Source organism: Filicampus tigris, chromosome 15, assembly GCF_054856515.1.
Source record: "Filicampus tigris isolate MCC_2025a chromosome 15, RoL_Ftig_1.0, whole genome shotgun sequence".
In the NCBI taxonomy this organism is placed as follows: Eukaryota; Metazoa; Chordata; class Actinopteri; order Syngnathiformes; family Syngnathidae; genus Filicampus; species Filicampus tigris.
In genome coordinates this window covers 13,899,916-13,917,699 of record NC_141231.1, presented here as the reverse complement: position 1 = coordinate 13,917,699, position 17,784 = coordinate 13,899,916, and the positions used below count along the sequence as shown (strand labels likewise).

General features: G+C 41.0%; 1 protein-coding gene across 4 annotated transcripts in view; it reads left to right on the top strand.

Annotated features, from left to right (window-relative positions):
* LOC147135630 (mediator of RNA polymerase II transcription subunit 13-like) overlaps nt 1–17,784 on the top strand; it is an 88,586-nt gene that overhangs the window by 36,348 nt on the left and 34,454 nt on the right. The gene's annotated exons all lie outside the window — the stretch shown is intronic.

Genomic DNA, 17,784 nt, shown 5'->3' with positions numbered 1-17,784 from the left:
TGCCTTCCCGTGGGAGTGAAAGTGAAACAAAGTGAGAGATGAATTTAAAAAAAAAGAAAAAAAAAAAAGAACTGTCTCGTGCATATTCATTATCAGCTCTGGTGGCATAAAGATACGTGAGCAACAAGTGGATCAGAGCGTCTGCACTTATGAGAAAATAATCACGCGTAATGGAATTAACAGAAGAGGGCAGAGTGACTTGGATATCATTTTAGTCTTTGGCTTTAAACAGACACACATGCAAATCGAAGATGCCTAACATTGGCAAAGGTATTCAGAAACGTTGCTTAATCAAATGAATTGTTTACCCCTCTGTTGCATCATAATCATGGCTAAAACAATAACATTTAAGAGTTTAGTTGCATTGTGCATCCCTCAGCCTCATGCAGAAATATTGAGGCAGCACTGCTTTGACTGCACAAGCTGCTTAAAATGCGTTAAAAATCAACTGGCATCTCAGCAAATTTGAATATTGTAGAAAAGTTCATTTTCTACAAAGTGACATTTATACTGTGGAGATTAATTTAAACAGTTAAACAACAAATTTACATATATATTTTTTTATTCTTTATGTTGAGTTGGTACATTTTGGGTTAAATTATAATGATAGTGATTCAAACAATCATGAAATATTGCATTGTATACGTAGTGAATCGACACAATATTAAGAATTAAATTGCTGAGATGTTAACCAATCCAAATTACCCGTCAGTTCCAATAAACTGCCATATACTGTAGACAAATGATAAAATATTGTCAAAATTCAACATATAAACTTCTGGGAACGTTCCTTGAATTTCACTCTCTTCGCAGTTCCCCACAAATGCAATCCAAAACAGACGAGCGGAAGCTGTTGAAGTGGTAAAAACGGGCACCGAATATTCGTCCGCTTTCGCTTCCTGTCGGTGTAATGGCCAAGTGTCCGGATATCTTTTTGTCCGCATAGTGGCTGTGTAGTTTGAGGGCGTAAACCTGTTAATTTAACTCCCGGCACGACACCAAATAAACACATTTGGCTAAAGTGTTCTGTAATTCGCTGTTGTAGGGCAGATTTGCTGAACAGATGCAGCGTTTATAGCCATGTCCCTCAACACACACGCACACACACACACGCACACACACAATGGCACCTGTCCACCTAATAGCAGTATCGCATCCTCAGATCGGTGATGCATGAAGTGTTTTGCTTGAAGTGCAGCGCGGCAGCAGTTGTTAAGGGACCAAACGCTTGCGCGCGTTTTAACCTCCTTGCTTAACGGCGGCCCGGACGAATGTTAACGCGTCCAATCTTTATGCACTGCTGAGAGGGCCGCCCAACACACTTTAAGGGCTGCCGGGAAATCTTAATTTCACGTTGTCTGTGTGTGCAAATTAGCAGCTGCTTCCCAGCGTCTATTGCTGTCCCATTCGTTTTCAGAAAAAAAGAAAACACTAAACTGACTGTTTTCACTAATGGGAAGTAACAAAGTACACATCTTTGTTATTGTACTTAAAGTGGAAATCAATCCAAACATATTTTTTTCAAGAATATGTTCTATGCAAGCCCACTAGTTGAAACAAGGCATTCTGATAAATATTGCGTCTGTGGAATAAGAGTTAATCCACCTGTTTTTAGCCATCTCCGAGGGCGGCCATTTTGTTTCTTCTGTCGACTGAAAATGACATCACAACTGCTCAAGTAATGACCGATCCCGGCTGACCTCTTTTGTGAAGTTGAGGCATGATTGGTCGCTACCTGAGCCCTGAGCAGTTGTGATGTCATTATCTGTCGACAGAAGTGACAAAATGGCCGCCCCCTGCGACGGCTAAAAAACGGCCGGATTTTGCTGCTGAACTCATATTCCACAAACACAATATGTTTCAACTAGTGGGCCTGCTGGGAACATATTCTTGAAAAAAAACAACTTTGGGTTGATTTCCTCGTTAAGTAGATTTTTCAGGAATTTATCCTTTGCTTAACCAAAATATTTGTTCCTGAAACAGTATTACTTTATTCCATATACGTTAGTCTATTCCCATTCATTTGCTAGTATTTCTCTCTGCATTGCTTCCATTACATATAGATTCTAGATTTTTTTTTTTCTTCCAATCAGATTGCAGCCTCAGTGTTGCCATGTCAGTTTAATCTTCCCAGTGCCTTCAGAATTAGTAGCGCTGGCCAATACAACTCAATCTATATTCGTGATGCGACAGTTGCTTTAACCAGTCAGATTTCAAATTCGTCCTCCAGTGCCATAGCGGTGGATGACATCAGCATTTTTCCGTCCTCCGATTGGTTAGTTTGAGCAAAACTTGTTCCTGCCAACTTTGACTAGCAAAGCACATCCGTAGTGATGTGTACATGTTAATACATTTAATAGTAAGCACCCCTGGTGAGTATGATATACTACAATACAATAAAACTGCATATTTTCCAGTGGCCTTTTATTGTGGGCATCTGCTCTTCTGATTTCATTGTTCACGTGACAGTGACAAAGTTCTATCCTATTTTCGTATGCCCCCCCTGAAGTCTATGGATTATCTTGGCGCAGAGAGGAGAAGTGCTCACTTACACAGTTTTAGACAGATAGTTAAATCTTAGATTTTTGAGTTCAGAATATGGGAAATGGGACCAAAACAAAAGTGTGGTTTGTGTTTTTTTGTGAGCAGAGAATCTATTTCCCCATTGTGCAGTGTTCTCAAAATGAATATTGAATATAATTGACAGTAAAAATGTATTTAGACTTTTTACTGCGGTACTGAAGTCCATTTCAAAGTCTTGACTTTTTCATTTTTATCCTGGTCCTGTCGTTGAATCAGTCCTTCTACTTTTTTTTCCAATTACAGCCTGCGAGTATTTTTGCCCCCTCTGGTGCGTTTCCCGACTTGTAGGCTGAGAGCGGCAACTTTTTCCCCCTGCACAGGTTTTGTTAGAAGGCATTTAAGGTTACGACTGGCTGTAAATTGGCCAATATGAATTTGTCGGAAGGCGTTAGAGATTAAGGGCAAATGGACCCACAGGTCATTTAAAAATAGAGAAGCAGAATAAAAAGAGAGTCGGTGAAAATGAGCTTTTCATGGGGTTGTTTTAAAAGAGAACTAGCTATTATTATTCATTGCGGAGAAATATGCTCCTGAGAGTACACATGTCTATTTGCCTTGTGTGAGGTGAAAAAGGTATTTACTGATAAAAATGTAATAAGGGAGCCTTCCCTTGTGCATTTAGCAGGATTTGGTACACAAAAAAAAAAAGATGTCGGCAAACAGCTGGCGTCTTCAAGTAAAATAGCAAAAAAACATACAGCGTTGACATATTTCAGGAGAATGTAAAGAATTCAGAGCAGTTTTTGCTCTCTTTTGCTTAAGTTCAGTGACATTGTGCTGCTGCCTCTGGTGTGACAAAAATACATGCCAGTGAATATTGAAATACACAAAGTGTAGTTCTTTGTTTTATGTTTGGTTTGACATAAACTTTAACTTGGAGAGTCATTAAACATAACATCACTTTCAGGAAATGGGAAGAAAAAAAAAAGACTCTTGCTGCATAGATTTCCAAATAAAACACAAAGCGTGCATGCGTCAAACTGTTTATTTTTAGTCCCGGTTTGAGTTTGTTGTAAAACTCAAAGAAAAATCAGAAGAGAATTAAACGTTGTATATTTAAACACCAAAATATTAAACCTAATCTTATATTTGTTTCTTACTTAAGTTAATTATCTTATAGATGAGCTAAAGGTAATTAGCATTGATATTACACTAATTATAAACAATTCCAAAACAACTGCTACTTTAACACACGTGGAGGAGCACCATACAAAAACGGAGCATACTGTACAACAACACTCAATGACATAGTTTGTCTCCACTCTGTGTGACCAATGTACTACTGGAGTTTTGTTGGGTACCTTCTCGGCCTCTTCTTCTTCTTCTTCTTTGTTTTGCTCTTCTTCTGCGATAGATTAACTGCGATATACTGTGGCAGGGATTCACTGTCGGGCTGAACAATTAATTGAATTCGAATCGACATTGCAATGAAGCCGATTTCAATGTTCAAATCCCCAAGCCTTCAATTTGGGGAAAGCTTCATTTTGGTGGGTCACCCAGCTTTATTATTGTTATTATTATTATTTTAATATATAATTGAATTTGATTTATGTATATAGTGTGTAGAAGTGCTTAAGAAGTGCAGTCCACATGTTTACATCTCATTGTTTCATGAAAAGCTGAATTGATAAAATCACAGATTTGTTTGCATTGTCGTTGTAATATGACTTATAACTATATAAATATATAATAAAACTGATGTTCTTCATTGTAATACAGATTGCTTGTTTTAATAATCAATTCTTTTTAAGGTCCCATGTATTTTTCTTTCTACAAACAAGCAATCTATATTACAAAAATATTACATGGGAAGGGGACCTTAAAAAAGAATTGATTATTAAAATCACAATCGCCATTTTGAGTTGAAAAAAAATTACAATTACATTTTCCCAAATCCTTCAGACCTTGTGCACTTTATAGTGTTTAAAATGTGTCATGATGCCCTACTAATTTGTTGCACGAAGAAGAAATGATAGAATGATCTGATTCTGATTAAAAGGAAGAAGAAGGAGAAAAAAAAAAGTATATTCCAGATCCATAACAACTCCTGAGCTGCTTTTCTGTGTCAACAAGTTTTCCTTGGCATGCTTTCTTTCCTGTGACGCCTGCCTCTTGCAGTCTTCGCACCCTCCGCTCGCCATCCTCTCCCTCCTCTTCTCAGCCTTTGTTGTGCTTGATTTTGCTCTCCTCGCTTGTTTTTTGCCGCGTCTCTCTGTGATGTTAGCGTGCCTGCCTCCTCGGCAAATAAAAGGTGGGGGTGGGGTTTGTTGTACGAGCGCCAATCAATGCCTGCTCCTCTTTGGTCCCTCGGGATTTGTCTTAGGAACATCTCTCACCTCAGCCCAACTTAAACCAGACGCACTGAATAATTTCCCCTCTATTTTTTTTTTTTGGGAGGGGTAATCAAGTCAAGAACTAGGTCGCCGCGCTTTTCAGTAGGGACCAGGCTCCCTCAAAAGGGAGACCTATCGAGGTGATCAGACCCCTGTAAGACCGGCGAAAGGGAGTGAAAATGGAGATATTTGACTCGTATTTTCCCCCTGCTTGCTGGCGAAAGAGTGAGTCACATGTGGAAAAGCGCCCCCGAAAAAAGGGAAACATGGGAACCGAGGAGAAAAAGAGGGGGAGGAGGGGCACTAAGACGAGGGAGGGGAAGATATACATGTCGTGGGTGAGGTGGAGGCGGAGGAGTGTGCCTCCAAAAAGAAGAAACGGCTTGTTAAGGAAGTGGGAGGCAACATCTGGGATTTGTCTTGAGGCCCATCAGATAGACTGCGCGCCCTGTCCTTGGCTTATTTGGGGAAAATTCACACCGAATGTGTGACCAGTCTGTTCATCTCCAAACAGCAAACGGACAAATGTTCAGTCACGACGGAACAAGGAAAGTTTTCTTTCCCCCGTCCTCTAGCTTGGCTTGCAGTGGTGTTAATGGTGGGTGGTTGAAAAAAAGAAGAAATGAGGAAAAAATGACCTCAGTCGTGTTGACTTGTCTGTAAATTTGTCGGGAAGGACTGAGGATCTCTGATTTCCTTCCCTCCTTCTTTTGTATCCACCCCCTTTGGGCTGCCAGGGCGTGGCCTGTGACCTCCTGACCCTCTACTGTGTGCGAGTGTGTGTGTGTGTGTGTGTGTGCGTGTGTGTGTGTGTGAGATGAGATGAGATGTAAGGGTGAAGTTTCCCAGCTGCACACAGAAAGGGTGAGGGTGACTGGGAGGGACCATGCATTTTCTTCTCCTTTTTTTTTTTTTTTTTAAAGAAAAAAACACCGCCAGAAAGAATGAAAGCTTTGTGTGCGTGTGCGTGTGCGGGTGCGTGCGTGTTTGCGCTTAAGAAGAAACGGGATAGGAAGACTGAAAGAGCGACAGAGAGAATATTAAAGAAGTAAACAGAGGAAAAAGTTTTTGAAGATATTACAGCGTGAAGGAAATTTCCAAGGTATCAGAGACAAAGTGCGACTTCGGAGTTGACAGGCAGGCGGGGAAAAAGTGCGACGTAGGCTGCAGGGATTGTGAACAAGAGCTCAACTTTTTTCCCATGTTTAAACCACAATAACAGTCAGGAAAGAGCAGACCTCCGTCAGAGTTCATCTGTTTCAAAAAGTGTATTTGTGTCTGTGTGTGTGTGTGTGTGTGTGTGTGTGTGTGTGTGTGTGTTATTTATTTTTTTATTTTCGTAACTGTATGTTGGCGCCACTTCCCTTTCATGGAGGACGATGTAAGATGACAGGACTGTCCCATTTTTTTATTTTTTTATTTTTTTTTTAATTCTTATGTTAAGTTTCATCTTAACTCTTAATAGTAAAAAGAGAAAATAATTTCCATCATGCAGCTCTAGGGGTTGAATGACTAGAATTTTTTTGGTAGTCGACTACTAGTCTACTAGTCGACTACGTTGAGGCTGCGTCTTATAATCCGGTGCGTTTTATAGTCCGAAAAATACATTAGCTAATGCCTCACTCTTAATAAATACTCCGATAACTTTTCCTATGTCCTTCCTTGTATATTGTTACAACAGAGGGCTCACATTAACAGTCAGCAGACAGAGAAACTGAACATTGAGGCTGATAATAATGCTGCCTCAGGTTGTCATTTCAGTTCATGAATCAGCTTGTCTTCGCCCATTAACTGATGCCTAAAGCCATCAGAAAAACACGTGCCAGTAACACAGATGACTCATGTTTACTACAAACAAATTCATGCTGCTATGTGTGTACGTTTTATGTCGAGCTTGAAAAATGTGCTACAGCTGACTCGTTTTCTGCTTGAATGATAAAGGTGAAGATACGGTTAGCGAGTGCTGTAAACGATGTTTACTCCGAATGACCGTGACTCGGACCGCGCGTGCCTTTGTGGTTGAGACGGGATAATACTGTCGTCTGCTTCCCTCCTGGTGTTTGAGGACGCATATCAGCAGTTTGTGTGGCCCTTCAGCCCGCGTCAAGTGACTACTACGGCCAAATTGATTTTCTCCCCTGGCCTTTTCTTGCTTTTTTCCCCCCCCTTTTTTTTTAATCAGCTTAGAAAAGCTGATTTTGTTGCTGTAGCCGCACAATCGCTGCTTCCACAGCAGCCGGTTTCCACTAGAGTTGCATGTTTTAACAAATAGCAAAGATGAATTAATGCCGCCATGATGAAATAGAGCAACATGTACAATGTAGCGTATGCGCCAGTTGAAAAATACGTCAACGATGTCTTGTTTTGAGCCCTTCCTGTTTGTATCGCTGCTGTTTTGTGCGCACAGTATGTTATCAGATGACACGAGAACTACCTGACTAATTTTCGACAATACAGTGACATTTTTCTATTAAGGGGGAGGGACTGAGCCATTCAGTGAAAAAACGAATAATTGACATCCACCATGAATGATAATTGCCTGTTTGTACTATAAATACCACTCATAGTTTACAGTTCATCTCGGGGAGTATGATCCAGAACAACTTGCAAGGTAGATGAAAATCTGCTGACTACCGATCTGATCTGAGAACAGCGCCATCAGATCCTAAGCGCTGCGAGTGGCTAAGGACGCACTGAGCAAATTCATCCCGCGCTTGAATCGAGTGCATCTTGGCCATGCCTGGGAAAATGCCAGGAGGGCTCTCCAGCTCCCTCCCGCTCATCGTTTTGGGGAGGGGCAGTGGCAGTGTAGGTGAAGGCGAGAGTGAGAGCGAGCCTCACTGTCAATGTGCGGCCGCCTCTCCTCGCTCCCCCCTCTAGTGGCAGTTAGGGAGCCCTGTGGAGTCCCACTAAGCCTCTCAATAGCCGCCTTGCCTCCCACCTCGAGCCTCATTCACTTGTAATGAGGTGCTCAAGTGTCTGTGGCTTAACATGAGGGTCAACAGCACAGAAATGAGACCTTTTATTTTGTTATTATTTTTAATAAACAGCCATTTACATCCTGCGCTCATAAAGGCAAACATGATAAATGTTATTCTGCTCTTTGGATGCTGTACTGAGAGTCTGTTGACCTCATAGGAAGTTATGGTTCATTTTTTAAAATGTATTTATGTATTTATTTTTCCATATGGGCTTCACTACGGTCAAAAGTGTTTATGTTTGTAAAACTTAGTCAAGCTAACTATAATTATAGTGAAAGTGCCCTTTCTTTTCATCTTTGTGAATTCATTTCATTTTCATACATGAGCTTTTGTTTACTTCACTTTAGTACACTTGCACTCCACAAATAAAGTAAATCTAATACTAAAAAAAAACAAAAACAAAACAAATATGCTCTAAAGACTAAATAAAATTAATGGAATTTAAAACGACAACACACTTCAACTGCATGCTGAGTCATGACAACCAAAGGCTGCTCGTCTTTATTTCGGATCCACTCTAAAGCCTCAAACTCTAGCATGCCGTTTTCCAATCCTGCGGCAAACCAAGCCAAGTATATTTTCTTTTTTTTTTCTTTTTTTTCTGTTTGTTAGGAACCTCGTGCGCTGCGCTGTTTTTTTTTTCTCTTTCTGTGAAGAGAAGTTGTCAGGATCAAATTCAACAAGCGGAGTTCAGTGTTGACGTTACGCTCGCTTGCTTAAGAGGCTAACAGTTGAGTTGAAAAGATTTATGCGTTTTTTTTCTTTTGGATCCTCTTAATATCTCACCTGTTTTATTATCCTTCTTGACATTTCTCATCATATGGCCCCCGTCTATAGTTGCATGTTATGTAGTGAAGATAGTCTTTGAGGCCATAAATGGAGAGACTCCATCCCACGTGCGTTTGCATTTTTCTCACGCACATCTTGACGTAATATTTAATAGTAAACTGTCAATAAAAGCTTTCCTGCAAGCAAACAGACACTTTTACACAGGCTGAATTCATGCGGCGAGGAAACACGTTGTGTTTTGGAGGAGAGGCAACATCATAAAAGAGAGGCATAAAACTGAGACTATGAGGGCGATACACATTTTTATAATCTCATCGGTTAAAGGAAGCACGCTCAGCAAATTAAGCCAAAAAGAGTCGAAGCGTTCAGAGGAGCCATAAAGTATGGCACGCATAATTGTAATGATACCCAGTTGCTTGATGTCTTTGTTAAAGCACAGCTAAGGAGTTCTTTTTTTTTTTTTTTTTCTTTTTTTTGGGTCGCATCTGCAGTCCCCGCCATTCACAATGAAATGAAGTGAATTGAAAATCTACATACAATTTACGGCTTTGGGACATTTTTGCATTTTTCTATTTTAACTCCCCCCCCCCGAAAAAATTCAGGGATTCTTTTTCCCTTGAAAAGCAGGGTTTGCCCCCACAAAAAAAAAAAAAAAAAAAATATATATATATACTTATATGTGTATGTGTATGTACACTGTAGAGCTGGGCATCGTCGAACCGCCACCTCGTTCGGTCCTGCATATTTAATCGACCACGTGGTCCCGGTGCATCCCTCGCCGGCGACAGCCAATCACGTAGGACGTAATCTTCACGTCACCAGCAGGCGCCGCACCAGCAGACACGCCGCCAAACGAAGAAAAAAAAAATCAAACAAAAACAGCAGTGATCCATGAAAATAACAACAATATGGAGCACATGTCATCGTGTCTGATGATATATTTTATTTGATATTCCTATTTAATTTTGATTTTTTCCTTTATTAAATGCCGGTGTTATGGAATCCAGAATTTGGTGCAAGCGCAAAAGAGGGGAGATTTCAGACGACGTGCGAAAAAACAGCTCAGACACCACATCCCGTTCATTTATTCATTACCGGAGACTTATGGGAGAACACTTGGCACTTTGCATCCATCCACGGCGCATCCCAAACATCAAAACGATTCTCTTTGTGTGTGAAGAGCCACAGTAAGTGACTGTCAAATTATGAGGGAGGGAATGGGGAAAGTCAGTGTTAGTGTTGGTGAGATGCCAACACACAAACACACCAAAATAGAGTGGCCGCGTATTTGGCGCCATCTTTCCCTGCTGCTCCTCTCCAGTCATTTTAATTGCGCCGCCGACTCTGCATTAATACAGTAAATAGCCGTTGAATTATATATTTGCGCTGTCAACATGCTGTCACACTATCTCGCATGCTATCGCTGTAACTGTGATGCTTAATCAATTAAACAGTTTATCGCGCGCAATCTGTCCTCTGGCTCCGCTGAGATGATTATCTGTGCATTTTTATTTTAATCTGTAAAAGCGTCCAACATCCTGTATTTGATTTGAGTACGAGACTAAGTGAATATTTCAGCTGTGCTAGTGGGGTTTTTTATGTTTGTATTTTATGTTGTTTTCAATTATTGATTTTCCCCTTTCAGAGTGCCCATGACAACTGCTTCTCCTCGATTATGTAATGAAATGGAGACCGAAACATATTTCCAGCTATTTTGAGTCACTTTGCCTGTCCAGTTTTAATGAGATAATAATAATATTAATAATAATAATAATAATAATAATAATATATATATATATATATATATATATATATATACACACTATATGGGGCCAGTACCGCTACTTGTTGTCTAAGTCATTTTACATCACTTTGTTACAGTACAAAAATCCAACATACAGTGTAAACCATTTTTTCACAACATCTGCTCAGATAGTTCCTGCAAGTGTTTTGTTGTTTTTTTTTTTGCTTTCCCCTACACCCCGAGTCAAATTCCCCCATTGTCAAAGCAAAGAGAGGAAAGCAAAGTGCAGAGAAGTAAAAAGGGGAAGTTGTTTGAGAGCTTTTACCCTCCACTTTGACCTCCGCGTTGCAGAGGTGGAGCTCTGCTGACTGCAACTTGACTCTGCCGGTTCAATTCTCACTCTCACCAAAACAAGACACCCATGAACCTTTTCATCCTAACTCGTAATTTTTTTTTTTTTTTTTCATTTTTAACACACATGCCATTGTGTGTGTGTGTGTGCGCCCGTGCGTGTGTTTGCACTAGTGCTTCACATTCTAAACACCTCCAGACACAGCCTACACAACCCTGGTGCCTTTTTTTTTTTTTTTTGACTGACTCACCCTCACAACTATGCAAGCAACTCCAGCTCAGTCACCTAATTGATTCCAGACTTCCCCCACAAGCCTTCACTCTCCATACACATCCTCCTGGACTCTCTGGGTCTCAGTGCCGAGTTCATGTTTCCATCTAATGACTTTATGGAAACATGCTTGTCCATGCGCAGTGTGTGCATGCACATTTTTTTATATGAGCTCCCAAGTAAAAACAAGGCTCTTAAACAAGCTGATCTGTTTTGGGGATAACTTGGATGATATTACTTTTGCCAATATTAGCTTTAGAAAATATTGACTAAAATCCTTTACTGCCAATACACGTACAGTGTCAAGTTTGTTGTTCGGGTTGGGGACCCAAAAGCAGGAGTGCAGACATTGAATTGTTTAATTTAAAGTAAAGGCAAACAAGGGTCTGGGATGTTCGCAAATTCTACAGTCCAAAACCAACAAGGATCAAACGAAACGAAACGAAACAAACACTAGGACTTGACTTGGATAACAGACAACGCACGATTGACAAACGGCAGCGAAAGCGGGGAACTAAATACTACTAATAATAAAAGTTGACGAGACAACGAGGAACACCTGGACGAGGCGCAGAAGGTAGGAGGGAGCTGATTGGCTAACACCAGGGACTTGGATGACAAGCACAGGTGGACTCAATAAGATAATGAGAGACATGGAAAAACATCAAACCAAAGTCAAAAAACAGACAGTACGGGATCGTTATCATCAGGGCATGTCACGTTTCTCTCCACTTACACCGAAAAAAAATGGTGTGTTAAAAATCATCTAGATCCAGATACATTTGTTTAGTCAATGTATAGTCTACTTAAAAATGTATCTTAATCCTTATTAAGCCTTATTTTAAGGAATCGGGTCCTCATGGAAGCTGCCGATACCAGTCGCTGATACAACAAGGGGGATTTGCTGCTCACCAGTTGATGTATACTGTGGCGGTTCAAAACATCGGTGACTCATCAGCTGTGTCAGAAAGTGTTTTGTTCACAATTTTTTGTTGTTGTGTTAAGTTCAATTTTATGCATAAAAAGTGCTCGCGTCGCGGTATGTATCGTGAGTACTCAAGAGTGAATGCTCGTATTGGTATCGGTCTAAAAAAAAAGTGTTGTCGAACATGCTTGATTTTCAAACATTTTCGGACTTTGTTGTATTTGTTTACAATAAGTGCTTTGATTTATCCGACAATCGGCTTTCAGACGACCCCTCCCCCTTTTTAGTCCATTCAATTGAGGTTCCACTGTGTTGCTAAGTTGGCTGCACTGAGGAGCCTCTTGGTTTATCGCAATGCCATAGTGCCTCCACCAGTTGCCGTGGTAATAAAAACATACTATGTTTTTGCACGACACAGAAACGCCCCCCCCCCCCCCCCCCAAAAAGAGCCTTTTGATTTTCTGACACGTTGTCTCATCACGCTTCCGTTTAATTCCAGCTCATCCGGAGTGTGAACGCTTAAAGTTATTACACCCGTGGTCGGAAAACTGGCTTTGATAAACAGGCTGCCAAAATCTCAACAGGTCGTAAAGTACTTCATGAGGTTGAAACAAGGTGTATTTTTTTTTTTAAACACCTTGTAGAGCTGCTGCTGCTTTCTGAGGCTTGGCGGCTGCATCGCTGTACTGAGCAGACAGCGCTTGCTTAAAGGGGAAGAAAGCTTTCTGAAAGAAAATGCCGTACATGTTATTACACATTTATTACACTGTTATTACACACAAGGTTCAGCTGCGTGCGTGTGCGTGTGTGTGTGTGTGTGTGTGTAGCTGAGCCTAAACACTCACAGCCCGCTAACAATATTTACGCACTGCTGGATAAATTCAACCTCATTAGAGTGTTGCTACGTGCTATTGACCTTACCTGGCCTTGTCATAATCATCACACTTGATGCTTATGTGAGGAAAATAGGAAAACACCTGGAGTCAGACAAAGGTGGGGGCACCAACTGCACTCATGCTACATTGTGGTAAATCTGCACGGGCTTCCCACGAATGCTGAGACAGGCCTAGTTTGGGGGAACGGCTCTCGGGCCTAGAGCCGTGGGTGCTATTGATCCGAGGCAAATGAACAAATGAAAGAGTTGGGGAAAGGGAAGCAAACGTGCGGGGAGAGGTCGCCGCAAGTTGTCGCACCTTGGTGATCAATCGCAGCTTTCTTTGTTTGCTCACTTGTGCGCTTGGCGAGGGGTTGCGCTCCCTAGTGGTAATGTAGCATGGCTAAAATCACTTTGGGTGGCGCCGCAGCAATTCTTAATTTACGCTGCTACTTTTATACAACAATGTTATTAAGGCAATAACAATTTTATAAATTAGGCACTGGTAACTAATATTATACACTTAACATCAATAACTGTCTTTTATCTTGAATTGTGAGGTAAAGCATCTGTTTGTACCTGATCCCAAAATAAGTCATGTGTAATTATCATGTAGTAAACAGTTGCAATTTACTCACTCTTTGGCAAGTGTAATACTGACACACTGTTGTATAAAATCTGGAACCTTACCATTCACAAATGGCAGAAGGGAGCCTGGTAGTAAAGCATAACCAATATAATTGAAATATACAAAATGAGTTTGATAGTCCAATTTCCAATCTAAGTAAGGCCGTGGCTCACTATTTGGCAGACTGGAAGTCACTTGCTGCCGGCCTGACACAAACTGAGCACACATTACACACGAGGAAGCTTCTGTTGGCCACAGCTCTCACGCAGACACTCGCGCGCCGACTTGCTGTTGCCAGAACACGCCAGCAAGCCCCGCCCCTTAAAGGCACACGATAACATGGTACAGTATTTTCTATACATATTTTGCTTGTAAATTGTTATGTATGCATTAATGTGTTTCTAGCATGTGATGAGTAAAAAAAAGTAAATAATAATAAATAGAAAAAAAAATAATAATAATAATAAAAGTAAAAAAAATATATATATTTTTTCCTATGATCTGCCTATATCGCGCAGCTTCACCTAATGATAAACAACAGTTTACTGTGGCCTTTTAGTCAAGTGGTTCCCATTTTAAATACTGTGTAGGAAATCCATTTCTTCAACGACTTTTTTTCTTTTTTCCGCGGTGTTTTCTGTGATAATCAGTAAAAAGCCAAAATGACTTTAATCTAGTTGAGAGAGTGTGGCTGATAACACGCGGCCCATTTACATTCTCCGGGGCGCACTGCAGTTGGCCGTAGCCGCGTCTGTGATGAATGACGGATCATGATGCATTAAAGCCCTATTGCACTCAGCTGCACATTTGAGTCTCTGCAGCACGCTTTTCCCTCGGGCCATCTGTTTTCCTCCCCTGATTAACAGGCAGTAAATCTGAAAATGTGGCGCTTAGTGACGCGCTGTTGCTACAGTGACAGTGGCGCCGTGTTTTCCTCCAGCCTACGTACACAATTTCTCCAACTGTTTTGTGTTTGACACCGTCGCTGAGTGTTGATTTTGACTAGGTTTTCTTATGCAACGTGATGAGATGATCATTCGAATTAGGTGTGCTGGAGGAGAGAGACATCTAAAACGGGCCGAATCGGGGCTCGTGAGGACCGGACTTGGGCACTCTTGCCTTGAAGCTATAGATTGAACACAAGCGTTGCAGCAACAACTTGTAGACAGACAATACAACAGTACTCGCACTCTAAACACAGTTGATAGTAAAAATAACACAATTATTGGTCAAAAATGGACTGATCCACTACTTGGCTCAATTTGACCTGACTTTCTGGGTTGTTATTGCAAAAAACGACCCAAAAATGGGTAGTTTGTACAAAACAGCCGCAAAAATGTGGCTGTTTTGTACAAAACAACGCAAGAAGGTGCGTCAAATTGATCCATTTAGTGGATTGCTCCATTTTTTGTGCTGTTTTACTGTCCAAGTGTTTTTAGAGCACACCCTCATATATTCTTTATCCTCTGCATTGAATGACTAATATCAGTGTCGTACTGATAAGCTCTCAAAGAGTAGTTGAGACGTTATTATGAATCCCACCTGAGCTCAAGGCAGGAAATGCCCAGCTGCAATATGACAAAACTGTTAATTTCTTTAAATTGTATTGAATTGTGTTACTATTGGACATTTTTATAATGTGCACTATTATAGAGCACTACAGCAATTTTTTTTTTTGTTTTTTTGGTAAGGTTTGAACGGATTAATGGCATTTGCATTCATTTCAATGGGAAAAGATGATTTGAAACGGCACAGAGTTTAAAAGACTATTCAAGAAAAACAATTGTAATGGAACATTAAAGCACACCTTGCAACTTGCATTTCACACTTTTCACAAATAGAAGAAAAAGAATAACTGTCAATCCTGATATGAATTGCATTCACTTTTTGGTTCACTTTTGTTGCCTTTCCGTCGAGACTTGCAGCAAGGTGCGGGAAGACACGTTTCAGTCTACAAAAAAACAAAAAAAACAAAACAATACTTCATCCTGTGGGTCGGGTTCAGCTGTGGTGGGCTGCAAAGTTGGTCTTTTTAAGAGGTGTACAGAGAAAGAAAAGATATCAGGAGAGCGGTGAGAGCTAATGAGCTGGATTTTGCCGGAGACTTGGCATTCTGCTCATCTCGCTGCTGTGTTAGATAGAGCGAGCTGGCTCCAGTGAGCTTCCTGTCTGCGCCCTCAAGCAGGAGTAAATGAGGGCTGGGTGTTGGGAAGGGGGGGGGGGGGGGGGGAGCTGGGGGCGGGGGGGGCTGAAGAGGGAAGAGGGGGTGGATAGGGTGTTGGAAGCAAAAGAACAGAGGAAGAAGAAGAAGCAGGAGGAGGGCGAACTGTTGGAATTGAATGCCAGGACGCCATGTTCTCCCGCCTGCGTTTCCATGGCGACAGGGTAATTCTGGCGAGTAAGGAAATTTCATTCACCCCTGTTAAGAGGCAGAGAGGAAAAAAAAAAAAAAAAAAAAAATACAAGAGATGAAAATATTAACCCAGCGCAAGGGCGGGAAGACGCGTGACATAAATCAGAGACGGAGAATGAAGCCCCCCCGCCCGACTCCATGTGATCTTTGCATTCCTCTTTTCTGTGATGATGCTGGGGTTTGTTTGCCCCGCCGCCTCCCTACAAGCAAACACAACACCCACCCAGCGCACGCTCACTCCAGCAGCCCTGCAGGTATATGGCACGGAACAAAGACAAGCACTGTTAACTGGCCGCTCTGTGTATACAGTATGTGTGCTTGTGTGCGTGTTTATTTGGGAGCATGTGCTGCAGGAACCCCCCCCCCCCCCTTTCCCTGTATCATTGACCTGTTAGTATAACATACTTTATACAATAGTTATATTAAACAATACACCTTATGCCTTATGTTTTGCCATTACAAACCATTCATTCATCAATTATGGCAATAATATAACATCTTACCTCTAGGAATAAATAATATAGCAATACTTTCAGTAAATACAGAACAGTCACACTACAGCTAGCTAATTTCAAGATTATTTTACCAAGCACCTCCTCGTCCCTGAACATCTCCAAAATGTATTTTTTCACATTTTTTTTGTCTAACCGGAAAACTATATACCATATTTTTACGGACTATTTTTCCTAGGTTTTGAACCACGCGGCTTATACCAAGGTGCGGCTATTCTGTGGATTTTTCTTCCACCGCTAGGGGCGCTTGAACCGGAATTAGAATCAAAATTTGGAAAAAAATCAATGCAAAGAAGAATACTTTTACTATTTTTCTTGGGCAGATAGAACACGGATGACAAATTACGGTTAATTATTTTCAAATCCTCGCCCCTTCATCGTGGTACCGGTGATAAATTAGAAAATGCAATTTATGGGGGAAATTGCACCTGAATGCTCGTATGCGTAATGAAAAAATATGAAATCATGTGGAATGATACGGAAGGATTTAGAATGATATTGACAGCTGTGGAATAATACTGGGTAATATTGAATGATAAGGGATAGTGTGGAATGATGAATAACATGTATTATGATGATGGGATTTTTCCGGGAGTGTTGAAAATTGTTCCGACTGTGAATTCAATCAGCGGAACATTTTGAATTTCGAATGGTGATGATGTGAATCAATTATATTGAATGTGTCATTAGGAATGAATGGGATTTTTTTTTTTCTGTGTGCGTGGGAAAATGGAATTTTTGGAATATGTTGAAATTGGGGTAGTGAGAATCTGTTGAGAAATGTTGAAGTAGAAGTATTCAAGCATTACCGGTAATTAAAAAAAAATGAGAATAAAATATAATACAGTTAAATTGTGTGTGAATGCTGGAAGCATTCATACAATAATCACTCTAAAGCGCAGATTTCCATGATACAGCAATGTAGGAAAACTGCGGTTTAGCACTATTCACTCCCAAATAGGTGCTCGGGGTGGAGTGTTTTTTCAAAACACATTTTGACGCACATTTGCTGTGGCTACTGACAGGTTAAAATGTGGAGTAAAGTGAACACTGTAAACACAGTTGGGTCAAAAATATTTTGGGGCCCAACTTTCTGGTCTGTTCGCAAAACAACCCCCCAAAAATTGGGTCATTTTTTTGGAGGGTCCAAATTGGGTTATTTTTAATCCAACTGTTTTAGAGTATAGCTGACTAGCTGCCTTTTTGTTGTTGTTGTTGTTGTGTTGTTGTGTTGTTCTTCTTTTGCCCGGAGCTGTGTGGGCGGGATTTAGGCAAAAGTGGGCCGGCCTTCAACCGGACACGCATGTGCGAGAACCTGAGCACGCGAGTGGCGCGAGTGCCTCCGCTAATGCACGCTTGCTTTTGGGCTAAGCGAGGCTG